This window comes from Megascapheus bottae, chromosome 20 (genome assembly GCF_031878675.1).
Source record: "Megascapheus bottae isolate mThoBot1 chromosome 20, mThoBot2.hap1, whole genome shotgun sequence".
NCBI classification, from domain to species: Eukaryota; Metazoa; Chordata; class Mammalia; order Rodentia; family Geomyidae; genus Megascapheus; species Megascapheus bottae.
The window spans coordinates 5,451,054-5,477,275 of NC_143528.1; the positions used below are offsets into that span (position 1 = coordinate 5,451,054).

Below are 26,222 nucleotides of genomic sequence, written 5' to 3' on the forward strand. Positions count from 1 at the left end.
TGCCTTAACCTTCATAAACCAAATGAGGTAAGGAAAACAGTCAAAACTTGACAGGGAGTTTTACATTATGGTTTTATTAACCAGTAACACAGAGAAGGAGATTACGCTTCAAAATATTTTTTGGAGACTGGCATTTAGCTCATAGATGAACATAACCCTTTCTTTCTTCCTTTCTATTCTTGTGCTGGTCCTGGGGCTTGAACTCAAAGTCTAGGCACTGTTAAGCATTTTTTCGCTCAAGTCTGGTGCTCAGTGCCTTGAATCAAAGCTCTACGTCTTGCTTTTTGGTAGTTAGTTGGAAATAAGAGTGACAGCTCAATCTCCTGGCTGGACTTGATCTTCAAATCTCATCTACCGGAATGGCTAGAATGATAGGTGTGGTGCACTGGCACTTAACATGCCTAAGGCCCTGAATTTGATTTGTAGCATCAAACAACAAACAGCAAAAAAATCCCAAATTACTTATTGGTAGATAAATTGTACTGTAATAATTAAGCCATTTAAAAAAACATCAATAAGTTGTTAATGGTAGAAAATAGGTCTCCCTTTATTATGTATTAAAATGTCTACTTAGTCTGTTGGTATATATCTTATCTTCAGGTTTTGTGGGGTAGTGTGATACACATTATATGAACCTAATTGTGTAGTTGAATTTACTTGAGTTTGAATGCCTGCCGTAAATACATATTATACCTGTCAGCATCATCAGCTTACCCATTCTGGAGCTTCAAAATAGGCAAGGGGGTTATATTTCTGTTATGGATTGCACATATGCCACCAAAGATATTGAGATGGAAATGGAATCCCCGAAATCTCGTGTGAATGGTATGAAGAGGAGGGGTGTTTAGGAAGTGCTTAGGATTAGATGAGATCATGAGGATAGGCTTCCAGGGTGGCATTAATTAGTGACATTGTAGGAGGAAAAGGCATTTGAGCTAAGTCATTTGCTTTGTCTTGCCATCTGTTATGGCATGGGATCTGGCAACGATTCTGGCACAGGCCTATGGACTTCTTAGCCTCCAAATCACAAGCCAAAAATACTTCTCTTCTCTATAAATTCCCCAGTCTCTGCTGTACAGTAGCAGCAGCACAAAATGGACTGAGCTAATGTATTTACTCGGTTCCAAAAAGGAAAGAAAAAAAGAGAGACACACCGTGATCACAATTTCTCTAAGCAACGCCACGAGTGCTATTATCCTCTGTGATTGTTTTGACTTGATTTGAAATGTTTATTCAAATACTTACATGAATGACTAATCAAAAGGATTGTTAAAACTGCCTTACGTATGTGAACCACCTTCACAATAATAATAAGGTTTGTAGGGAACTTATATTATGTTTTTAATTGCTTTTGTCAGTCAAAAATATCAACTGAACCCCCACTTGAAGCCAAATGCTTTATTTGAGCTGAGTGATGGCAATATAAAGCAAGTGCAGAAAGCCCTTGATTAACTGGAATGCTTGGGGCATGCGTGCTTGATTAATTAGGTTTTCGAGTGAGCTACTGGACCTTCTATGAACTGTAATGATTTTTGTTTCAACTCTTTTAAAAATCTCAGTCCAACTTTCTGGAAAGATAGTGACACAGGGTCTAACTCTCTTTCTCTCTGATTTTTATTGAAGTGACTCAAACAATCTACAAGCAGAAGAACCACCCCCATCCCCAGATGAGTGCAGGATCACACAGAGGAGAAAAGCTTAAGCATTGGATCCTGCCCAGTAGGACTAGAGATGAGGAAGGAAAGCTCATTCTGTGGAGGCTCATGGCCTCCTATGTCTGTATCTGCCCACACCTAAGTTCTTGGCTCCCATTAGGTCAGTGGTGGCAAAATGTTTGTATGCCTGAGCATGAAATCGCTGTTATACAGGGATTCCCAACACCCTCTTTGGCTCCAGGGACCCAGAAGACCACACTGGCTTGGGCTCCAAGCAATATAAAGAGGGTAACAGTCTTTGCTCTACAGTAGACTTCTAGGTTCAAATTCCAGATCCATCTATCCCAGCTATATCATGCTGAACAAATCACTCCAGTTTGCCACACCTCAACAGATTCATCATACACGGAGTAATAAATATTACCTTTTTGGATAGTTACAAGGACTAAATTAGGTAAGTACCAAAAGGTCTGATATAGGTTGAAGCATGGAATAAGAGCTCATGTATTCATTGGGAGGGGTTAATCACATGCATTTAATTTTTATGACTAACTCATAATATACAATATGGGATGTAGTATCACATTTTGATACATGTAAACAATGTTTAATAACCAAATCAGAGTCAATAAGTCATAGCTTATTCACCGCTTCACATCTTTTTCATCTCTATAGTGAGGACATTTACCAGCTACTTAAAATATCAACTATTTTAATATACATTGATTATACATAATATACATATGAGATATATAGAGATTCTATAATATAATATAATATATATAAAATCACCCACATAACTGTCATTTTGTACATGTTAACCACCTCTTTCTAGTCTCCTTATGTCTCCTTCCTAGACTCTGGTAAAATTGCTGTCTCTTTAAGATCAAAACTCTTTGGCTTAGGCAGATGAGTCTCAACATAGTGTCTTCTGTAGGTGTCTGGCTAGTGGTTTGTTTTGTTTGTGCCAATAATGAGACTTGAACTCAGGGTGTCAGTGCTCTCCTTTTTTAATTAAGGCTATATCATTTGTGCCACATTTCCACTTCTGGGTCCTCTCTCTCTCTCTCTTTCTCTCTCTTTTGCTGATTAATTGGAGATAGGAGTCTCAGACTTTCCCGCTAGCGCTGTCTTTGTGCCATGATCCTTGGATCTCAGAGCCTGGATGGGTATTTTATCCCAATAATCCTTTCTCTCATCCATGTAGATGTAAACGACAGAATTTTTGTTTTTTATAGCTGAATACTATTTTACTATATATACACACAGAGATATCACTTCAAACGCTGACTTCTTTTTCTTGCTGCCTATACTCCTTAAAGGCCTTGCTGAATCATCTTCATATCCATTATTACGACTATTATGATTATGACTATGATCGATATTGTTGTGATTGTTATTTTTGTGCTGATACTGGGACTGACCTCAGGGAGGTTTGCTCTTAATTGACTTTTTCGCTCAAGTCTGGTGCTCTGTTGTTGAGTCACCCTTCTACTTCTGGCATTTCCCTGGACAGCTGGTGGTAAGAGTCTTTCAGATTTGTCTGAGAGACAGGCAGATTTCAAACTGGGATCTTTAAATCAGCTTCTTGCGCAGCTAGAGTTCCATGAATGAGCCCTCAGCACCTGGCTTATCATCGTTATTTGTTAGATCAGAGGAACCTACCAAGAAGTTTGTAGCTATACTTACATAAATTATAATCCCTGTACCCTACTTCACTCAAGATAGGAAATATATACTTAATGCATATGCATGTCTCTATGCATACAACTATAATGCGAATATATGTATTGCTAATCATATGCAATAAACACATACATATACACATGTATATATATATGTAGTAAAGTTATACATACATACACACACATGCACACACACATATATGAGTATATATAAACACAATCAAGTCTGGTAGTCTGTCACTTGAGGCACAGCTTTACTTCCAAATTTTTGGTAGTTTGGTGATAAAAGTCTTATGAGTTTCCTGCGTGGGTTAGCTTTGAACCCCAATCCTCAAAGATTAGCTTTCTGAGGAGCTAAAACCACAGGTGTGAGCCATTGGCACCAGCTTCAGTGTTGAAAAAGCCATGTTGCGTGGGTAGGAGTCCTTACAGATAGCAGGAAGACATCAGAAGCTAGTCGTCTGCTAGCTAGTTAGTCTAAAAGATGCCCTTAGTAGGAGTACTCAAGCTGGCCCGTAAGACCCCTATGGAAAAGCACACTTACCTTTCTACTTGGGGGCTTTGGAAACATTTAGGAGAGAGGTCTGTCTTTTCAGGCTGTGGAAAGCAGGGGTTCGTTTTCTACTCCAATGACTCTACCACATTCTTTCATTGATCTACTGTCCTCTGGCTGGAGTTCAAAATTCCTAAGACACAATCTAATGGGTCAGTGGTCACCATTCAATCCTAGGTATTCATTCTGGGCAGAATTTCTGAGCCAGACCACCTCTTAGGCTGTGGAGTTGGGTACTTTTTTTTTTTTTAATGTTTTTTTTGTTTTTCATTTGGCTAGAGTATTATTTGGGGTTGAACTGAGCTCTCCCAGGAGAGACTGGTTGAAGTTCTTAGCCCCTGCATGCTAGAATTTAACCTTTCATGGAAATGGAATCTTTACAGAAGTAATGGAGAGAAAATAAGGCTTTTAGGATAGACCCTAATCCTAAATAAGAGTGTGCTTACGAAGATAGGAACTTTGAACACAGAGACTAGGAAATTTGAACACGGAAAGAGAGACACACAGAGATGAGAAACAGACCACACAGAGAGGAAATATAAAAGAGAGTCGGAGAATACTATAAGAAGAAAGGGCCAGAGACTGGAATTAAACTTCTACAAATTAAGTGTTAGGGCAATGAAAGCGGAAGGAAAAGAAAAAGGCCAGACTCTGTTCTCAACAGGGCTAGGGCTCTTTATTGAGACACAACAGCAAGGAACCCAGCCTTCCACTGAGTCAGGTGTTTTATAGAATCTTACCAAGGAGGCAGGGATTACTTGAGTTTAGTATAAGGGGGGTTGTGGTGACTGCAGATGTGGACAGAGAAAAGGGTAAGTATTCCTTATCCAAGGCCTCATGCTTTATCATTAACCTTTTCCTGGCCTCACAGCTTGGCCTAAGAGCCTCACCTGTTGATGTGGGAGCATTGTTTTAGGTGTTGGTCTCCCTTGGGCTGCATTGGGTTACTCCTCTCCTTTGTTGAGGAGATGGAGCTCTATGCCTATCTCATCTCTGTTAAGGGGTTTGTCTCCTGTGGCCATGAAGAACTCTGTTACCTTCTAGATGTGAAAGTCTGGATATAAAAAGATTGGGGCAGGAGAGAAGAGGCAAGTCCTTTACTAAGGAACACCTAGGACTGTAGAAGTTAGAAGAAACAAGAGAATATCTTTGCCAACTAGAAAGGACGTGGCCCCACCAGCACCTTGAATTTATACTCCTGCTCCTTTGTCTCTGAGGCAATACATTTCTGCTGTCAATAGGCCATACAGTTGTAGTACTTTGTTAAAGGAGCTCTAGAAAGCAGATCTGAGTGCTCTTCTTGCTGTTGTCACCTGTGGTTAGCTAGATTGTCCCTGGTAATACCAGGGCAATGGCTGGTACCAGCTCTCCTGAGGAGACAGTGTGTGCAGGAGTTTCATGTGGTACAGTTTGACCAAAGTAGACTTGATTTGACTGTGACAAGGCTTCAGCACATATCTGTTGAGGCTTTATACCTGGGTGTTTTGCAGTGTGACTACATAATGTTCAACCCACAGACTGATTTCCTGGAGCACAGAGACCGTGACTTCCCACTGGCAGGCCGCATGGTACAGCGATCGAGTCTGAAGTCACAGCCTGGGTTTGTATCCTCACTCTTCCACTTACTAGCTGTGTGTCTGTAGCAAGTGACTTATGCCTTAATCTTCTCATCTGTTAAATGAGATGATCATTATAGCACTTACCTTTTGATCAAAGGGAGTTATTTTATGTAAGGCACTTAGAGCAGTGCTGCAGACAAGGCCAACTCTTCATCCACTTGGCTGAACTATGAAGTTTCCATATTTCTCAGAGTCTAGTATATTCTATGACATATAGGATGAGCTCAATGGAAATTGGCTCTTGGACAACAAAGACATAGTGTCATTTTCAATGACAGGATTGTGCTTTATTCAAGGTTGTGTGGAGAAGAAGTCATAGGATAGGGATTTTAACAGGTCTAATCTTGGCCTGAGGCATTCATAGCAGAGAAAACAAAATTCGCCCCCTCATGGTCATGGGACTCATATGTCTCCTTTGTGCTGGTCCTGGGCTTGAACTCAGGGCCTCAGTGCTATTCCTGAGCTTTTGTGATCAAAGCTAGTGTACTACCACTTGAACCATAGCTCCATTTCCAGCTTTTTGGCAGTTAATTGGAGAGAAGAGTCTTACAGACTTTCCTACCTGAGCTGGCTTTGAGCCATGCACAGTTCTCAGTTCTCAGGTTCCTGAGTAGCTAGGATTACAGGCGTGAGCCACAGGCATTTGGGTCTTGTGTTTTCTTTCTAGGAAGAACTGAGAGCCAAGGAGCGGGGCTGCTACGTTCTGTGTCATGTGTCCCTGATTCCTTTTATCTGGAGTGTAGGAGGCAAGGGGACGGAGAGGAAGGCTGTTTACAGAAAGCCAGTTACACACCTGCTGGGTTAATAAAAGTGCAATTTAGTCAGCAGTGCTGATGATTCATTGCCTCCAAATTGATTTGGGAAAGAAGTTTCAATCCTATCCAATATGAGACAAAGGGGAAACACTCTGCATTCACACCACTGAGAAAATGGAAAACAGAGAACAATGACCTATAGCATTTCAACGGAATGGAGGATGCAGAAACAAAAACAAAAACATCCACTGTAAACGGCTGATTTTTTTTCTCATTATTGTTTCCAAGTCATTACATTGAAGTTTAGTCATAGCTTCAAAGCTCAGATCATTTCTGTTTAAACTTTTGAAGCAATTTGAGCTGCAGCAACTCTACTAAATATCACAAAGGACACATAGGAACCATGGGCCAAAATGGATCTGTAAAGATTAGAGGCTCTCTTCCATTGAAATCCAGGAGACTCACCCATCTGGTGGGTCTTTCACATAGTCTACATTCTGTAATGTAAAATCTTCACAGCAAATCTTGTCCTTTAGTGTGGTAGGCGTGTACTTCTGATGGACAACTAATCTCAAATGGAAGGGGAGAGGCAACATGGTATTCTTCAGTGCAGCCAGTCCCGAGGATATAATCTTAGCCTTTCAGAGTACCAATAGACTGGGCGAGCTTGAGCCCAGTCTTATTAATGATCCCTGGACACAGAATGGGCCAGAAACATGGTTCTGTATTGGCATGGTCAGGAATGCCCCTGCTGCCACATTGTGATACTTCTTCTCTCCTAGGCTGGGGTAGTAAGCCTGCTATCCCATCCTGTACTTACAATGAGTGCCCACTAGCAGTATTTGAGGACCTTGGCTGTAGATACCTTCCAGAGAGTACTTCTTGGGGACTTGCCAAGAAATACTCTGATGCTGGCCAGCCTGCTAATGTGCCAGTCACTTAGCAAAAGTTTCTCCTTGGCTCCTTTTCACTCCCTCTGAGGCACTTGCCTCTAACACTTTGAAGAGATTATCACTTGCCTCTTTGTCCTCTTTAAAATTTTATTATTGCCTTCAACTCCACCTCAGTTTTTAGGACTTCATCGATTCTTTTCATTTTGAAAATAGCCTAAGGCCAAGATAGAAAAAAAAAAACAACCTGCAAACTCATTTTTAAGCAGTTTTTAACTTACCAAAAATGTCAAGTTATTGCACCTTTTAAATCTCAGTAGATCTATTTGTAGAAATTATACCCCAAATCAGCAATTTCCTTGTTCTCTTCTTCCCTCAATCACTCTCCAGTGAATCCTTGCAGAAACCCTGCATGTCCAGGTGGCTGTGGGAGGCCCTAGAATTGGGTGTAATCAGCTCCCGGGGGAGCCTCCCCAATAAGCCTGAGCTTTTTGGCTTTTTCTTTTGACAGAAACTATAGAGAGGTAGAGTCACTGAATACAATGAAGTCCAGAATTTTTCAGATTTCTCTTAATATATCCATCCTGTCTGGCCTCATCATTGACATGTTGACTCTCTTGTTTCTGATTTAAGCTGTCAGACTTGGTAAAATTACCCGACAACTTTAACATATGTGGCAGAACACTGACAAGATGTTACTTACACCTAATTAAGGCTGAGAGCATAATAAACAGTCCTTGCATCCTAGCAACCTCATTTCCTGTGGTTTTGAATTTTCTGGATCTTGACCTCAGCCCTTTGAAATTCCGGAGCATTTGATATGTGGATTCTCAGGGACATTTGCTGTTGCTACGCTTTGACCTTGCAATGAAAAGAAGAGTGAAGCCAAGTGAATTTGAAAGGAGAGAAGACGAGAAAATCATCTCTTAGAGAGATGAATGGTCAGGACCTGGAGATTTAGGATGGATTTCTGAACTGGTAGCAAAGGTGCTCAGACTGGATAATTTGGAGAAGTCTCTCTTGCTATATTCAGTGACTTTGGTAGATGAGCTAAATTCAGTCAGACATGAGAGGCCAGTGTGTAGGGAGAAAAATTACTCTTGGGAAAGGTAAAAGTAAAAGAAGAAGAAGAAGAAGAAGAAGAAGAAGAAGAAGAAGGAGGAGGAGGAGGAGGAGGAGGAGGAGGGAAGAAGAAATAAATACTGTGTTTAGCGCAATGATTGGATACACAATGTGCTTAGCTGAATAAACAGTAATCGCTTTAAATGGTCATGATTAAAAAGACTATGGGACTCACTCCAGAGGGAAGAAAACAATCCCTAAAGTTATAGTCAAGAGAAGTTTCAGTTCTACCCTGCAATGAATGTTGAGGGAGTGGAATGGCTCCATTTTGGCCTGGGCTGGGAACTTGGGGCAGCCCTGTGCTAAGTCCTTCTCCATTTTTGGCTCCTGCTGACAGAGGGCCCTCTGGAGGACCAGCCATCACCACCCATGGCCGTGAGGTCACCGAGTGTCCCAGGATGCAGGATGGCTTGGCTTTCTCCATTCTATGCAGTCCCCCCATCCCGCCCCGCCCTGGCTCCAATAAGAATTCACAAATCCAGTTAAGGGTGAAATTCTCTGCTTCCTCTGTGGAACACAGAGGTTTTATGTGATGACAAGTGAATGGATTTCTTCTCTGCCCAACTCTCTGCAATTGCCAGAGGCAGGAAAGAAAAAAAATCGGTACTTTGGCAGCAACAAACTGCTTTTTGCCTTCAAAAATGTTTACTGTTTTTTCCTTCCCCTCTTTTTTTAAGAGTGTGTGTGTGTGTGTGTGTGTGTGTGTGTGTGTGTGTGTAGGAGGGAGAGTGAGTTTTCATTTTCTTTTATTTGGTAGGGAATGAAGAGCAATTTGAGGTGAAACCACCACTTGTCTGGCTCCTTGTCCCATCAGCTAGCAGGCTTCTCCTCTCTTTCTCTGTCAAATCTGGGGTCTTATGGGTTGCTTGGCAGAGCACGGTCTTCTCTTGCAGTGGGTGAGTTGTAAAGAACATTCATTGTCCAGCAAAATTAACATCCCCAGCCAGGAGTCCCAAGCAGCGCCATTTCCTGGCCTAACTTTTTTTGGATTCTGATCACTCCAGGTGTGAGGACAGCTCAGGAAATAAGAGGCGGAACATATCTGTTTTTCTCGAAGAGCTCTGCTGCTGGGGACCCCTTAGCCATGCTATTAGCCTGCTGTACAAGGAACTGGGAAAGGGAAAAAGCTAATAATTATTAGCCAAGCAAAATGGTCACCCTGTGTCTTGAAAAACTAGGGTGTGTGTGTGTGTGTGTGTGTGTGCCATAAAAATCAGGTGACATGGCTCTTGTGGAAGAGGAGATTTAGAAGATGTATTGTTGGGTTATTTCAACACTGAGTAGGGTTAGTGAAAGAACTGGATGCTCTGTTGATTTCATCATGATTAGATTTTTTTCCCTTTCCTCTATGTATGTGCAGATATTTAGGCTAGAACTTTTTGGTATATTTTTTATACAAGGCTGTTGCTCTACTAGTTGAACCACACGTTTACTTCTGGCTTTTGGGTGTTTAATTAGTGATAAGAGTTTCATGGACTTTTCTACCCTGGCTGACTTCAAACCAGGATCCTAGATTTCAGCCTTCTGAGTAGCCACAATTACAGGTGTGAACCACTGGTACCTGGACATACTACTAGTTTTATAGGTGTTAATGAGTTCTAGGCAAGGAGGAAAGGTAGAGGAGGGAGGTAGACAAGAGAAAAGAGAAAAAGGAGCTGTCTCTCAGCTCTTTTGCTTGAGGCCAGTGCTCCACCACTTTGAGCCACAGCTCCCCTTGTGGTTTTTGAGTGGTTAACTGGAGTCTCTGTGGGGACTTTTCTGCTGGCTGGCTTTGAATCATGATCCTCATATCTCGGCCTCCTAAGTAGATAGGATTATAGGCATGAGCCACCCAGTGCCTGGCAAGAGAGAAAGGAATTTTGAACAGATAATTATAGAAATAGTGGGCTATGTTATGTGGAAAAAGTGTGTTTACTGTGATAATTCTGTCATGTAAGATTTAAAAAGATATCAGTGCTGGAGATAGAAATCAGGGTCTCCCACATTCTAAGCACATGCCTTCCTACTGAGTTATACCTTGCCCCTTTTGTAATTTAATAGCCCTTTTTGTTATATAGTATCTGAAGAATTACTCCTATTGCAGAACCCATGTTGGCATTATTTCCCTATGTTTAGCTTAGCCATTTGTGACTTCACAAGTTTCAAGTTGCTTATTTTCTGTCACTTTTCAATTGTCAATTACCTACCGATACAGTGTTCTTATTTTGGAACAATTACTTCTAGTCTGTGGACTCAGGCCTGGGCCCCCAAGCATTCTGTGGTATCTGTTTGCAACTTCCTTTATTAATAATCTATGTTTTCAGACCTATGTGGTATAATGAATGATATTTTGCAGTCAGTGTGTCATGTGTCATGGAAATGAAGGCATTCCAAACCAAGTCCACACCACAGCCCCTCTTTGCTCTCTAGTCAGTCCACTGTTAATAGGTCAGAACCTATGCATTTAACCTACTTCTATCACCTAGGCTGCCATCTTGTGTGTGTGTGTGTGTGTGTGTGTGTGTGTGTGTGTGTGTGTGTGTTGATGATACTGGGACTAGCACTGAGAGCCTGAGCACTGAGCACTGCTCCATTTGTGCTCTTTTTGCTCTAGGCTGTTGTTCTACCACTTGAGTCACTCTCTATTTTCCACTTTTGGGTTGTTAATTGGAGCTAAAAGTATCTTAGATTTGGCTGCCCAGGCTGGCTTTGAACTGGAGTCTTCAGATCTCCGCATTTTGAGTAGCTAGGATTATAGGTGCAAGCCTATAATCTTGCTTTAGGGTGACATAGGCTGACATCTCAACCCATTCCAGCAGAGTGTGTAATCATTTCCTGAAAGGAAGGTTGAAGGATGTTCATGAAAAAAATGACAAAAACAGATCAAACATCCCTGACCATAGAAAATATCCAAAGGTACAGGCTTTCCTCTCCCTAGGGTGTGTCTACAGAGCTGTACTTGCTTGGTAAATTAGGGCAGTTTCTTTTCTAGTCTGCAAGCTTGATGTTGATGTGTTTCATGAAGAAGGATCCTCTTGTTCACCCTTATTTTGTCTAGAAGTGTGTGGGAAGTTGTGGATTAATTTTTTTTTCTGCTTCTGCATCCTCTTTGCCACTCACTATTTAAAAGGAAGATGAAGAAAGCTGGGTTCATAGCTTTCTGTCAGAGGCAGAAAGGTGGTGTTGCCTGGCTGACTTTGCCATTGGCTCTTATGTTCATCCAGGACTCTGGTGCCCTCTCTCCCTTCTCCATTTCCAGTTGGCAGTGTGGCACTTTGGGGATTCAGGGAGAGAGGTGGTGTCTGCTGACCCTCAGTCATTAATCAAGCTGCCTGAGCCTGGCCTACTTCACAGATAGGGCTGTACTTCTTGGCTCTTGGGAGCTGCCTAATAAAATGACAAGAGGCAGGAGTTTATTTCCTGTCCCCAGGTTCCTGAGAAGAAAGAAATGGGGGTGGATGAGGTTGGACCGGAGATGATCCGGAGGGGGTAGGAAATGAGGCAGGCTTTGGGTTGTGAATTTTGCAGTGCCAACCAGCCATTTGTACTGACTAAAATCCATTGCCTTCCATAAAGAAATTACTTTCACCTGAAAGGCCTTTATGTACTTTTGATTTGATGTTTTACCTTGGGACTTAGAATGCCATCTCCCTCCCCTTTTACTATGAACTTGGCTTGCTGTTGGCTTCTTTTCTGAGGGACCTTTGCCCCCCAGGGTGGTGGCTGTGGTCTTTGAGCTGTTGCTACTAGCTACTGCCAAAATTCCTCTCTTGCTTCCAGGAACAATAAGAACCTAGCACTTGGTGTAGAGCAAACCAGAGACCAACATAATTATTATTTAGTACCAGGGGCCCCTGCGGTCAAGTAGACAAGCCAGGTTCCACATTTCTTGATTTCCCATCTTTGGGGAATTCTTTCCACCTCCTGCAACCAGTAACACTTTTCTAAAATTAGAATTTTTCTGTCCCTTTCTCTTTCATCTAGGGTTCAGTTTTGCCCTCCTCTCACCAGCCCTGCCAAACAGCCTTCTTTGTTCTACCCATTGCAGACTTCCTGATCAGAGTTTACCATGTGGGAGTTATGGAGAGGTCAGGGGTCTGCTGTGTGGACGGACAACAGACAGGATCTGAGTGGGCCTTTCTGGGTTTGTGACAGAATGACATGTAGAAGTGGGTGGAAAGGTGTATGGATACTAAGCACTGTTTATAGCCACATGACTTCTAGCACCTCTCTGCTATAAAAATGGAAGTGCTTGTGGGTTTGTCCAGCTTCCCAGGTCTCCTTTTGCTTTGAAGGAAGCTGTCTTTTTCTGAACTGTTGTTGCCTGGGAAACTGTGGCCCAGTTTTGGCCTCCAAAGGCATCTTCGTGGGCATAAAAACTCTCTAATTGCCATCATTCCAATGGGGGCCATTTCACAGAAGTCATTCCTGCTAAACAGCCCCAGAGAGGGAGGGAAATTTCAACAGGATAAAGAGTGTAAAGCAGGAGGCTGTGTTCATGGCTCTGAGGAAGAAGGATGCTACAGCATGGTTTTGAAAACTGCCATGAAGTGTTTTACCGTCATTTACTAAAGGGATGGAGAGATATCCTTCTATCACTCATTCAATAAATGCTCTTTGTTTTAGGGGCTGGCAGCATATGATTGATATGAATGAGATCAGCAAAGTCTCTCTTTATCTGATTTTCTCTTGAGGAATGCAAGACAACAACAACACACAGAAAAAAAGAAAAGGGACAATTACCATTTTTTAATGGTAAGGACTACTGTTTGGGTGCAGAACACAGTATGCTGTTCATTTTCAAGAGCGTTCTTTTCTCCTCCAAAGTCATAAAACATGAGGGTTTTTTTCGTTGTTGTTGTTTTGTTTTTGGTGTGCATTGTGCTCCACCACTAGTGAAAGCTTTTCACTTGTCAAGTTCCTCTCCAAAGCCTTGTGGGAGGCACAAACGGCATTTCCGTTGTCACTTTGCAGATGAAGCAGATAAAGTCTGGGAAAGGAAAAGGCTAAGTCACATGCCGAGGAAAGCACTGAGTCGGGACTTACTGCCAGATCTCTTACCCTGAATGTGATGCGATTTCCCCCCATTTCCTCCCAAGTCTCCGAGTCTCTAAGACCATGGGGTCTATGAGATTGACTGTGAAATGAGCCAGTGATGAAGACTAAAGAGGAAGAGGAATGTTGGGGGTGGGGAGGGCAGGGGAGGACTGCAGTGCTCTTTAGCCAAGAATGAGTTTTTCACAAGAGCAGGAAAAGTTCCTTAAGTGGCCTTTGGCTTAGTAGAGGCTCTGCTTCATCTCTTCTTGACATGGTCCCTGGGAAGAGGGGAGTAGGGGTGGAAGCCATGGGGAATGTGGGTGAGGCTGTCATTTCCACGTTGTCTGTTATCCATCCACATAGCCCCTGGGGCCCTATTTTCAGACTTGTCTGCTTGCCCAGAAAGGGGCAGGCCCAAGTTTCACAGAAATTAGAAGCACATACACTTGGCCTCACCAACAGAAATGATGATGAAGAGCTGCTGGTTCAAACCAATGCCTTCAGTGCTCCGAAGCAAAGGAGAACTGGGACCTTTTTTTTTCCTGCTTGCTTAATTGGAATCAGAGCTTCAGAGAATATCTGAAAGTCAGTGAATTTCACACAGGACAGTCCAACTACTTGATTTTCCAGAGGACTGAGAAGAGTGTCTTGGCTAGCACCACACAGGGATACAGTTTTCTGACTCCTAATCCAGTATGGCTGGGTTGCCTTCAAAGTTGGTCACAAAACTCTTGGAGCCTGGTGTCAGCTCTGGCAGAGGCCTTCTTGAAGCTTCTGGAAGCCCATTGTCATAATTTCTGCAGAGAGGAGACAGTAAATCAAGGCAAGAAGGGACAGCAGCACAGACGGTGATGTGTGCATCTGAGCAAGGCTTCCCTCTTAGGGGTACCTCACTCTCCACTGCAACTATATCATACCTTTTACAAAAAGTCACTTTGAGGTCATTGTTTTTTTTGTCCAGTATTTCAATACATTAAATGCAATTACTTCATTGTTGATTTACCTGTCATTACAGGCATGTGTTTGAACATGATTTATTGAGTGAGTTTTGTGCCAGTTGACTTGCAATAGATTGCACAATATTCAAAGGGGCTCATTTGCTTGGCATTACATTAGAGGCATGATGATTGCAACACAAAGCAATGTAAATGAATTCTGAGAGGCTCCATCATTCATGTTGTCATGTACTGAATCCTATTATTATTTATTACCATAATTGTACTGTGTTTCCTGGGGCGATAAATTAGGACTGATGGGCCCCGCTGACAGTCAAGGGCTGGACTCGCTCTATATAATTTAATAGGGATACTGTAGGGCCTGTGTGTTCTGAGGAGATTTGGGTAATGGTAAAAAATAGAAACGAAAGGAAGAATTTTCTCTCTTTCTTTCTTTTTTTTAAGTACTAAAACCTTCCAAGGATTTTTCTTCTTTTTCTTATTGTTCCTTTCTCTTTAATACCTTGGCTACATTTAAGGTCTTACTCAAAGCTAAACTATATGGAAGAAAAGTTCTGTTTTTCAGCTCAATATGGTTAAAACCCATTGCCTCAAGACACAGTCTTTTACACATCAAATGCTGACAGGTGGTGTTAACTCTTACACCATCAGCGCATATGGGGCACTAAGGATTTAGAATCTGTAAGAATCCACTGGCCAACATTCTGACCTACATATTGATCTGCTCCCATCCTGCATCAGGTAGATCTCTGCTTGTCTGAATTAATTGAAGGGTGTGCTTCATAAGAACAACAGAAGAGGAAGAACAATAAAAATTATTCATGTAACATCACCTCATATCATATGTTATGCAAATCTCCACATAACATATTAAAAAACATATGGTGTAAGCTCTTGAAAAAGATCTTGAAACTATTCAACTCAAGTTTGTCACATGACACATGTGGAAACTGACACGTAGGGCTGATACGGCCGTTGGGAAAGAATGCTTTGTACAACTATCGGGCTAACTTCCACATACCTGGAACTGTCTCTGGGTTGACTGGGGTCTAGAAAATAATGAGGAAAGAGGGGTCAAGGGAAATTCCCAAACAATCTGAAGTCTCCCCATTAATCTCTCTTTGTCTGCCTAGAAAGGGTTATGGTTGTTAATAAGGGAAGAGAGTAAGCTGATAGTCTTAGATAAGAATCTCTTTGAATCCCCTTTTAGTGTAAGTCCTCCTAGATCAATTTGATTTCAGATAATAATCAAGTCTATCTGTGCACTCTGGGTCGGAGGTCAGGTATTTCATAATCCCTGGGAAAAAAATGTTTGACAGTGAACACATCTGCTTTGTGTTTTCTGTTCTTATGTATTGCTATGACAATTGTCCTCCCTGGGAACTCAGCAATCCTGAACTGATGTGTGATTGAGAAGCTGGAATACGTTAGGATAGACCTGATGCCAGGTACTAAGCTCATCCATATGGAAAGAGCATTGAAATGGTTTCATTTTCTCTTACTTTAGTGTTCAGATGTGTTTTCATGTGGGCACTAAATAGTTTCATTCAGATTGATTCCAGCAGAACCATAAAATCAATGCCTTGCCACCTAGTCGATCTGACTAGGTTGTTAAAACAAGGAAATGCATCAGACCACTATGGCAAATCAGATCAGCTCATCTGTGAGTGATTTGTCTGTCCTCTGGGCAGCTGGTTTTATCATGAGGAATTTGGAGTGGTCCAAAGGTTAGGCTAATATTTCATGTCACTCAGACCAGAGTCTCACAGTGAGGTACCAGCCAATATCTCCACAATGGACTGAGTCACCCACTGCTAAAATTGCTGCCCATGGATGGCAATGACATTGGAAATATTTCTGTCTTACAACAGGTGGCAGAGTTTTCAGTTTGATGGTAGTAAGACATAATTGGAGGCAGTGGTAATTAAAGAAGAAGAGACTGACAGAAAGCTACCTTCCCTCATGAAAAGGAGTACTGGATTGGAGGGTGATGCCCCTGTTGAGAGGGTTTCACCATTTCTTTCTGGCTTCACTCTAGCCTCTGCGATTTCTATAATAACTGCAGGCTATGTCTACAAATGGCCTTCATCCAAGGTTCTTCGTCAAGGGGAGGTAGGAAAATTATATGATTAGCAAAAGGCCCTAAATCTGGAATTTACTTCTGATTTATGATGTCCAAAAGACCCTGGCTTGTGGATAATGTGGATATTGTGCCTCTCCATCAAATATTTGCTCTTGCTGGTGTCTTGTTTTGTTTTTCGTATATGTATTTTTTTTTCAGAACAGAGGAAATTAGCCAAGTGCTTTTTATCTATTTATACCCTGCTTGCGTGCCTGGTAGTCCATTAAGGTTAAATCACCACCAAAACATAGGTTGAATAACAACATTGTTAGTATCAAGGGCCACAGTTTGTAAAATAGTAATAGCAATGATAACTCAGACACTGAAACAGGAAAGGATTTCAGGCATGCCTCATGAGGTTATGTAGGGAGAGTTGATTTTTATGTGTGATAGAGAGGAAGCCCGGGCCGTCTTAGGGCCAGGGCCTGGGTGCTTAGAAGCCATCTGCTTTGTCTTTGGACTACTGGCAGATTTAATGGCTTGGGATTCACAATGTGGGCAGCTCATCAGATCGGAAAGGGTGACAGTACAAGTCGGGTACTGATTTTGAGTGGTTATAAGGATAAAGGTAAACAAAAACAAAAGAAAACCTTGCTGCATCCTCACCGTTTGGTGGATAGTCTATGTCACTCATGATGAGTTACTCATGCTGTAGGCTAGAATCAGTTTGGTGCCATTTAGGAGTATAGATCCATTTCCTTGGCCCACTAAAGGATTAAAGGCATGGGAACTTTAAAGGTGAAGAGAGTACATTTATTTGAAAGTGAAAAGAAAGCCTGGGAAGAAAAATAGGGAGATTTTATTTGGAGAGAGTCTCCCCAAGAGGAGTTCAGTGGCTTTGTCCTGGAGAGTACTTATTATAGTTTGGAGCTCCCTCCCCAGGCATTGCCTTATTGCTTCATGGCTTATGCAAACACCACCCCTACTCTTTTATTGGTTAGGTCCCCAGGGCATGATGGGAAGAAAAAGCATTTGATCATGAACCTAAGACACTATGGGAACAAGAAGCACATAACAGGCCTCTTGTTACCTGACGTATGTTACATCTGCCATTTTTTTCCTCTATTGACCTAACAAGTTTATTCTAAATTTACCTTTGAGTAACTTCTTATATACTTTTGAATGGCTTATGAGATCATAACTGAAAATAATGGGAATATAAACATTGGTTATGCTTGGAAACATTCTTGGTTACCATTTCTTCCTCCTTTACCCTTCATACCATAGAGGCATGTACACACATGATAACATGTGCATGCACATATGCTCATACACATACACAGAGAGACAAAGACACACACACAGAGTCAGAGATGAGATGGGAGAGACCTGCTCAAGCTTGCACTCTCTTAAGTTTACATTAGGCCAATGGGAACCAAACATAACCCCTGTATTCTACCCCAGGTACTAAAGAGGTACCAAAAACATGTGGCCAGGCATGGTGGCTCACGCCTGTAACCCTAGCTACTCAGGTGGCTGAGATCTGAGGATTGCAGTTCAAATCCAGCCTGGGCACTAAAGTCCACGAGACCTCTTTCCCCAATTAACCACCAGAAAAACAGAACTGGCGCTGTAGTTCAAATGATAGAGTGCTATCCTTGAGCTGAAGAGTTCAGGGCCAGCACCCAGGCCCAGAGTTCAAGTCCCACAACTGACAAAAAAAAGTCCAGGGCTTCAGGCCCAGGACAGCTTAGGAACCTAAACACTGTGGTTTTTTCCCCAGTTGCTAGCTCTTGAAGGCTGTCTGAGCTCTCCACCCAGTGCCCAAGCTGATTCTCCTCTCTGTCAGCTAATGATGAAACCCTGGTGTAGGATAAGCATATTGTAAGGACTTTGCTTTGGCACAGGAAGCCCTGATGTGGGCTCTTGTGGAATGGTTGAGCTGAAGTGTTTTGTAAAAACAAAGCTAGCTTAAAATATCAGACTGTAATTGGATTGCTATGTGACTTGAGGCAGGTGGGGGAACCTCTGAGCTTCATCTTTACATTGTGGGGATAAGTACAGAGCCCTTGTTGTGCTGTTCTGGAGGTCCTGTGATAGAGGAGACCCAGTGGGCTGGAACAGGCTGTGAGATTGTCAGCTCAAGGGGGGAATGACACAACTGGACGCTTAAGAAGAAAATTGTCAGGAGGGAGAGGAAAAAAAAAAATCAAAGAACTTGGGCCTGTGGCATTTTCTAGAACATTTCCATCAAGAAGAACATACTCTAGAACATTTCCACCAGGCAGAATTTCCTGGTATTATGGATAGGTTCTGTGTCTGCCCTCTATCTGAATCCTTTGGGGGAACTTTAGGGTTTTTTTGTTTGTTTGTTTGCCAGTCCTGGGGCTTGAAGTCAGGGCCTGGGTACTGTACTTGGGCTATCTCAGGGCTAGCATCCTACCACTTGAGCCAAGGCACCACTTCCAGCTTTTTCACTGTATGTGGCACTGAGGAATTGAACTCAGGGCTTTGTGCATGCTAGGCAAGCGCTCTACCACTAGGCCACACTCCCAGCCCCCTTTAGAAAGTTTTGATGATTTGGCCCTATGACATGTGAATCCACGTGCCTGGTGTGGGAGCCTGGTGTCAGAATCTGGAGAGTATTCGTGTAGCATGTGAGGCTCCAGGTATCATCTCCAGTAGCTCATGCAATGCAGTTCACTATGTGAACTTTGACCCATGAGTCCTCAGGGAGTTTCAGAATTCCAGTGGAAATGGAGACTGTCTACTTAGGAACAAATCTCTTAGTTTTTCTGTGGAGCATTCTGCAAAGTCAGCTTCTGGGAAAATTCTGAATGACTCCAATTTGGGCAGGCTAGTGGGACACATTATCATGATAGGACCTCTGCCCGGGCCCATGCTCCTTCCCACCAACCTCACAAGCCACATCCCTAATGGCACAACGGACCCGCAGTCCACCAGAAAATCCCACATAGAGGACTAGGGAGGTTGGGAGCAACCTTGCCTCTTTGAGTCTCCTCATGATTTCCCCAGGACTTCCCAGTCTTACTGGTACTAGAAGGGCTTTTATTATACAGTAATGTTGTATACTTCTGTCTCTTTGTAGAGACAGCGTCATTGATAACTTGAAACCCAATTAGAACAAGCAGGAAATACCTCATTGGGACTGAAGGGGCCAGAATAGGGTTTTAATGAAAAACACATTTTATTTCTAAAGTAGCTGGTCTTGTGTTTATTCCAGAGAGCGTCCTTGGGGGTACAGAGGAGAGTAATGTAATAAAATGATAAGGAGGGAGCACAGGGCAGTATAAAGGCAATGTTGCTGTAAGTAGTTACCTCAAGGAAGCTTCTCCATAGCCTTCATTGGCCACAAGACAATCCACGTATGTGGAGACGGCTCCATCACTTGTGCTGAGAGAAATCTAGACATGGCCTTGGAGAGTAGAGGGGGGATTTATCCTCACCAAACTTCTCCTTCAAGGGAGTGGGAGCAATCTCTACATTCCAGGACTGGGCATGCGCTACAAGCTGCCCTAACTCACAAGGCCAGCTCTGGGTCTCCTTAGCCTTGATCCCCTGGCACAGGCCACCTCAACACCTCACCAGCAGAAGCAGTGAGGGGAAGAATATGCCCCCAAAGCAAAGAGGCTTAGAAAGGCTGGCACTTCCCAACTGCAAATTTCTTGTCTATATTTCCTCCTTCTTCCTTTCCCCTCCCTCTCCCCCTCCCCCTCCCTTCTTTCTCCCCCTCCTCCTCCCTTTTCTCAGGGCACTGTCCCTGAGCCTTTGTACAAGGCTAGATAGAGCTCTCCCACTTGAAACTCAACTCCATTTCCATATTTTTGATGCTCAATTGGAGAAAAGAGTATCACAGACTTTTCTTCCTGGGCTGGCTTCAAACCAGAATCCTCAGATCTCAACCTTCTGATTAGCTAGGATTATAGGTATGAGCCACTGGTGTTCAATCTTGCCTTTTCCTTCCGTTCCCTTCCCTTCCTTTGTCCTCCTTTCCTTGCCCCCCCTTTCATTTCACTTCTCTTTAATCAATCTTTCTTTCTTTCTCTCTCTATTTTTGTGGTTTGAACCTGAAGGTTTGGACTTATTAGTCAGGCACTCTAAATGGTGTGTGTGTGTGTGTGTGTGTGTGTGTGTGTGTGTGTGTGTGTGTGTGTGTGATGGTACTGGGGCTTAAGCTCAAGGCCTAACTTGGCTTTTTAAGTAAAGGCTGGCACTCAATCACTTGAGCTACACCACTTCTAGGTTTTTTGCTGGTTAACTGAAGATGAGAGTCTCATAGACTCTTCTTTCTGGACTAGCTTTGAACCAGGAACCTCAGACCTAATCCTCCCTTAGAAGCTGGCATTATAGGCATGAGCTATCAGCACCTGACTAAATAGCTTATTTTAGAAAATGAAAAGAGGAGGCAGCTTTTCTTTGGTATCCCCTAAGCCAAATAACAACACCAGAGAGAAAGGCTTTCCAAATAAAGCTTGATTAATTTGATGAGAGGGAGGGGCTAAGGAGAGGGGTAGAGGGACGAGTCTGATCTAGGTACATCGTATGCATGTATGAATATGTGGACATGAACCCCCCATTCTACAATTAGTTGATGCTAATAAAAAATGTGAATGGGAAATAGACTCAGAAATAAAACATACCATTCTTTAGTTTTTAGTGTGTGTAGAAGAGGGAGGGGGAAAGGGAAAGGGAGAGAGAGAAAGAGAAGATATCATTTAAAGGGAAATGTCAACACTGAACTGTTTGTTTAGTCATATGGAATATCACCTCCTTGTCAGGCTTGATATAGCCCTCAGTGGGTTTAAGGACCTTTTCTTTTCTCTTGGCTTCCCTCTTTTTTCCCTGCACGAAGGACTGAATCTAGCTGGAACACTGTGATTCATCACAAGCCATCAGACACACGATCAGTCCTTCTGTGTTTATTTTGCTTACAAGATGGCCTTGCTAACCTTGTCCAGGCTGACACTGAACTCTTGATCTTATCTGTACCTCCCGAGTAGCTAGGATTACAGACTTGCATCACTGTACCCAGCACAGGGACTTGTTATTGATTCATAGAGCAGTTTCTTCGTACACTGAGTTACTTTGCAAATTCGTGATCCATGTAATATCTCATTTAATCTCTGCGACTCTCATTATCTCCATTTTATCATCTCTGTGGAACAGAAAGACTAAGTGACTTATATAAACTTGCAAGTTTGTAGATTCATAATTTGTACAGTTCTGTGCTCTGGAACCTGTGCTCCCAATTTCAGCTGTGTGAGGGGAGAAACAGGCTGGAGCTCCCCCTGCTGGTCATTAAGAAAAACCAACAATCCCCATGTTTAGGCATTTCTGCTTTCCATTTCTCTTCAATAATTGTTCACAAGGGTCTCACCCAATCTCCTCTTTCCAAGCCCTGGTCATTAAAGTCTTAATCTCAAATCTCACTATGGATTCAATTCATTTTAACTCTTCTTTCCATCCTTTTCCGAATATCCTTCACCTCTTCTCACATTTAATTTGAACCTATGTAGCTTACTCCTTGGGTCTACATATTTAAACACAACATCAACAATAAAAATCCTCCTCAAAAAAGTTATATAATCTTCTACTTGCCAGCATTACATGACCCTCGCCTAATTTTTTTGAATACCATTTCTTTTTTTTTTTTTTTTTTTGGCCAGTTGTGGGGCTTGAACTCTGGGCCTGAGGACTGTCCTTGGACCTTATCAAGGCTAAAGCTCTACCACCTGTGCCACAATACCACTTCCATCTTTTTTCTAGGTATGTGGTACTGAGGAATCGAATCCCGGTCTTCGTGCATGCTAGGCAAGCACTCTACCACTAGACCAAACTTCCCAGCCCCACCATTTCTTTTTAATATATAATTTTCTCATTACTTTCTCCTATCTTCCTACAAGATGGGGTTAGCATGCCAGTTCTATTGTTTGGTGACTATTATCCAACACCTTGCCTGTAATTCAGACTTGGACACGGTGTACTAGAACTCTTTCTTGCTTTCTTTAAAGACTCCAGTAAAGGCTCACAGCCTTTTCTTGCTAAAATCTAAGGGATGCCAACACCAAAATACATAACCCTCCAAACTACATACTCATCTCGGTTCAAGTTCTGTATCCTGAGGGAATTCTGTCTTCCAAGCTGTTAACCAGGTTAGCAGGAAAGGTCATCTGGCATTCAATTCTCTGGAGCTGATGGCACGAGGTTTAAATTCTAGACCTGTTGCTTATAAACTCCATGCCCTTGAGCCAATGGCTGATCTGTCTTCTCTAGTTTACTCACCTAAAAATGGGCTAATAATACCACCTATTAATGCAATGAACCAGCAGGAGAATTACTTAGTTCACCACTTGGCACTTTATTATCGTCATCAACATTAGCTTTAATAATTATTATTACTAAAAGACTTTTAAGTTCTTTAGTTCTTCAATTTTACAAGACCACAATCTCTACCTTGCTTTCATCTTCCTTACTGCTTCACATCACTGCAGAAAGGTTTAATTCTTCCCATCCTGCCCTCATTCTTTCCTTGTTGTCATCCTGTGTCTTCTGAGCACTCCCTATAGTCTTTCCTCCCTCCTCAGATTTTACCTGGGAAGATAAAGTCCTCCACTGGAGATTTCTCCTGGCCTTGCCTGTTCATAAGAGCTCCGTGTTTCTCTATTTATATCATCATTTCTTCTTTAATTCATCTCACAAAGAGAAAGGTGCACACTTTCTTCTAACGCTAGCAAGCTCTGGCCCTGTGTTCTCTTCCTGGTCTTCTTTGAGATCAATTCCAGATGTTTTTAAAATCCTAGTATTCAAATCCAGCTATACATAGCTGAGAATCTTTTCTCAAAAACATTTTTAAAAACTTTTGTTTTGTTATATGTTTTTTTGTTCTTCTCTGTAAATGTAGGCTTCTCACTAGGCTCTATGGATCAAGACTTTCTCTATCCTATAGCTGTCAGATCGCCTCCCGCATCTACAGCCAGCTCCAGAACTGCCTATGTAAATCCAGACCCACATTTCCAGGTACCAAAAAATTCTGTTTCAGTTCTTGCTTGAGTCATGATCATCTATCCAACCAACACTCCACTACTTGGCAAAAATATTTTTTCTAATGTCTTTAATTATTCTTTCTCAGATTTGAAACTTTGATGTCAGTGTTGACATTGTTCTTTACTAAAATCATTGTAGCTTATGTCATAGACTCTGTCTCCAGGTTGTCTCTCGTCTTTCTTCCTCTATATTCCACTGCTCATGCATTAGTTCAGAATCTTTTTTTGTCAGTTGTAGAGCTTGAAATCGGAGCCTGGGTGCTATCCCTAAGCTCTTCAGTTCAAGACTAGTGCTCTACCACTTTAATTCCTAGAGCTACTTCCAATTTTCTGATGGTTAATTGGAGATAAGAGTCTCACAGACTTTTCTACCCAGGCTGGCTTTGAATCTCGATCCTTAGATCTCAGCCTCCTGAGTCGCTAGGATTACAGGTGTGAGTCACCAATGCCTAGCTTAGTTCAGTATTTTAGCTACCTGGCTGTTTAAATACTATCTTACATAATCTCTCTCTCTCCTGTCTCCATCTCTCTGTCTCTGTCTCTCTCTGTGCCTCTCTTTCTTTTTTCTCTGCCAGTCCTTAGACTTGAACTCAGAGTGTTGGCACTGTCCCTGAGTGTGTGTGTGTGTGTGTGTACATTTAAGAGCTATGCTCTGGGCAAATACCAGTATACAATACAGTATACAGTATACAATACAATGCAGTTACCACTGTATGTTTATAAAGTCAATAAGGTCAAGCAGGACTTGCTTAAATTATAACTGACAGTTTAGTTCTGTTGATCAACATATGACATTTTTCCTCAGGTACTGGAAGTTACCATTCCATTTATGGATTTGACTAGTTTAGATTCCACATATAGTTGTAATCACGCAATTTGTTTTCATCTTGCTCATGTTACTTTGCAAAATGTCTTCCAGCTTCATCCATGTTGTTGTAAATAACAAATTTCTTTCCTGAGTCAGTAGTATTGCACTAGTATTTCAGCCTTCCACATAAAGAACTTTACATCTCTTGAACCTGTTACCTGCTAAAACACATTGGTGTCTTCTTATCTCTTGGTTGTTGAGAACAATGCTACAGCACATGATAGGTCAAGCCTTTTCTTTGTAATCTGGATTTCAGCTACTTTAGATTTTATCTCCAGGGATGAGATGATTGGTGGGTCATATGGTAACTTTATTTTCATGCTCTGATGGAGCATCATAATGTTTTCCAAATAGTTTGTACAAACTTATGTATTTATCAGAAGTATACAAGAGCTTCCATTTTTCAACAAGAAATTGATAACTTAATCCCATTTGTATTAATAGTTAAAAGAGTGAAAGGTTGTTGTTGCTGCTGCTGGTGGTGAGGTGTATGTGTTTGTGTGTGTGTGTGTGTGTGTGTGTGTGTGTGTGTGTGTGTGTGTGTGTGTCCTGGTAGCAGGGCTTAAACTCAAGGCCTACTGCTCTTGCTTGGAATGCTTATTCATAATGTCCCACTTGAGCCACATCTTTATTTCAGCTTTTTGCTGGTTAATTGGAGATAGAATCTAATGGATTTTTCCTGGGTTGGCTTTGAACTTTGATCCTTAAATCTCTGTCTCCTAAAATGCTAGGATTCTAGGCATGAGCTACCAGTAACCTGCTAAAAGAACAAAATGATTCGTGTTTAATTAAATGAGAGACAAACTATATTTTTGTAAGCTGAAAATGCAAGATATTTATAAAGAAACCTTACAAGGACACAAATAAATGGGAAAACATTCTACATATAGGGAATGGAAAAGTTCATATTCTTAAAACGTTGATACTACTTAATGCAAGCTATAAATTGAGTGCAGTTCTCATCAGAATCCCAAAACTTTTAAAAACAGGTATAATAAATACACACACATGTATAATGTATATGCAAATCCTTAAAATTCTTATGGAGCCCCAAAGGACCCCAAGTAGTCAAAACATGATCAAAGTGAAAAATATCATCCTTCCTAAATTCAAATATGTTATGAACATTTAGTCATAAAAAGATACGTTACTTCCACAAAAACAGATATATGGACCAGTGGAAGACACTAACTATAGAGAAGGCAGAAGTAAACCCACACGTTTAAAACCAACTGATTTTCAGCAAAGGTGCTAAAACATGGGGAAAGTAAGGTCAGTCACTCCAATAAATTGGTTAGGAAACTGGCTATCCACAAGCAAGAAAATAGAATCAGACTTCTCACTTGTACCAGAAACCAAAATCAACTCAAAATTAATTTAAAAGTAAATTTAATAGTTGATATCATATAGTTTTTAGAGAAAAAAATAATAGGCTGAAACCTTTTTGACACCATCATTTCTTTGGATGAAACTTTGAAAACATCAGTAAGTAAAGCTAAAATAACCAAATGAGATTGTATTAGACTCAAATCTTCCATGTGAAGCAATGAAAAATCTCCCCACAGAATAGGAGAAAATACATACAAACTATAAACATTTAATATCTAAATTACTAAAGAAACCCCAAAAATTCAATTACAAAAGAAATTAAAACCCCACATCACAAATAATCCAGTTAGACAATGGACAATGATTTTTTAAAAAATATCATTTCTCCAAACTAAACATAAACATGGCCACCACTGCTGGACACTGGTAGTTTACGCCTGTAATACTAGCTACTCAGGAGGCTAGGAGCTGATGACTGGGGTTCAAAGCCACTGGAAATTAGCCACAGTAAATTAGAAGTGGCACTGTGGCTCAAGTGGTAGAGCTCTAGTCTTGTCCTGAACAGTTCAGGGAAAGCTCCCCTTAAAAAAAGGCCACCTCACATATGGACCTATTAGAACCACAATGAACCATCCCCTCACACTTGTG

At 41.7% G+C, this 26,222-nt stretch overlaps 1 long non-coding RNA gene across 3 annotated transcripts in view; it reads left to right on the plus strand.

Moving 5' to 3' along the window:
* LOC150049119 (uncharacterized) overlaps positions 1-26,222 on the plus strand; it is a 60,927-nt gene that overhangs the window by 4,775 nt on the left and 29,930 nt on the right. For 2 of the 3 annotated variants that reach the window (XR_016538961.1, XR_016538960.1), the window contains one exon: positions 5,384-5,493. This is a non-coding gene — a long non-coding RNA (uncharacterized LOC150049119). Of the gene's footprint in view, positions 1-5,383; positions 5,494-12,884; positions 13,380-26,222 lie in introns of those variants that run through there. The other variant, XR_016538962.1, reaches the window with a different exon arrangement.